At 27.7% G+C, this 1,003-nt stretch overlaps 1 long non-coding RNA gene across 1 annotated transcript; it reads left to right on the top strand.

The window, feature by feature from the left end:
- Nucleotides 1-24: 24 nt before the first annotated feature.
- On the top strand, nucleotides 25-794 carry LOC106477927. The gene is made up of 2 exons (XR_001292034.2): nucleotides 25-139; nucleotides 652-794. It is a non-coding gene; the product is annotated as an uncharacterized LOC106477927 (long non-coding RNA).
- Nucleotides 795-1,003: the final 209 nt, after the last annotated feature.

Here is a 1,003-nt window from a genome sequence, read left to right as displayed (position 1 = left end):
CACTTGTTGACAATAAAGACATTCGAAATATTGAATGTAGAAATATTATGTATTCTATAGATGAAGAATTGAAGTTCAAAAAGGGAGAAAAGCCGGATGAATTTGACTTGGATGAATAGAAGGCTACTATATACAGAAGGTGATATATTTTTAGTTAGGTCATAATCATCTTCCGTGATTAAATGAGTTAAAGTTATAAAAGTTGACAATAATAGGAAACTAAGTGAAATAAAAATCAGCTTTTACACATAAACTGGAAGTAAGGTGATAAGATGAAATAATTTTGAACTGTTTCTGTGCTAAGTAACTAAGTTTGATCTTTAAAGATCCATTCAAAAATGTCTTCTAAGAAATTCATGAAATTTTGAAAATATCTAAAGCATCACTTGCTATTAATCTAAGTTTGCTAATAACCAAATATAAAAAATTGAAGTACATTTGTTAAAGTTTTTTAAGGGAACAGGAATTATGTGCCCGAACAACTGACTACATGTTGAAGTCCATTTGTTAAAGTTTTTTTAAGGGAACAGGAATTATGTGGGCGAACAACTGACCACATGCATTTAATTTTTTTACATTAACAGTTATTTATAACAGTTGTCTGTATATTAACGTTATACTCATACTATTTCTTGTTTGTTTTCTTTTCAGGTTGTCTTTATTCCCTATTGGAGAAACAAGCCATTTATTTCTTTTGGTTTTGGTTAATGAGGAATTCTTATTAAGTGAGTCTGTCTCGATGATACCAGTTGTACTGGCTAATATATTCAATAAAAGCATTTTATTTCTCTGAATGACTGTTATAGATTGTTCCCATGAATGTTAACCTTGCCTCATATACTCTTACATTCAATAACAAAAATCTCTTCTACAATAAAATAGTTAAAAAAAAACAACGTTTTGTGTGTTTTTAATGTTCTTTGTTTTTAGTAAATAAAGAAAGTCATCAAATTAATTAGTTTCTCTTTAACTCCAGATATAAATACATTAAAATAATATTAGA

Source organism: Limulus polyphemus, unplaced genomic scaffold, assembly GCF_000517525.1.
Source record: "Limulus polyphemus unplaced genomic scaffold, Limulus_polyphemus-2.1.2 Scaffold104065, whole genome shotgun sequence".
Classification (NCBI taxonomy): Eukaryota; Metazoa; Arthropoda; class Merostomata; order Xiphosura; family Limulidae; genus Limulus; species Limulus polyphemus.
The sequence above is the reverse complement of the archived record's forward strand: the minus strand, read 5'-3'. Positions and strand labels throughout refer to the sequence as shown.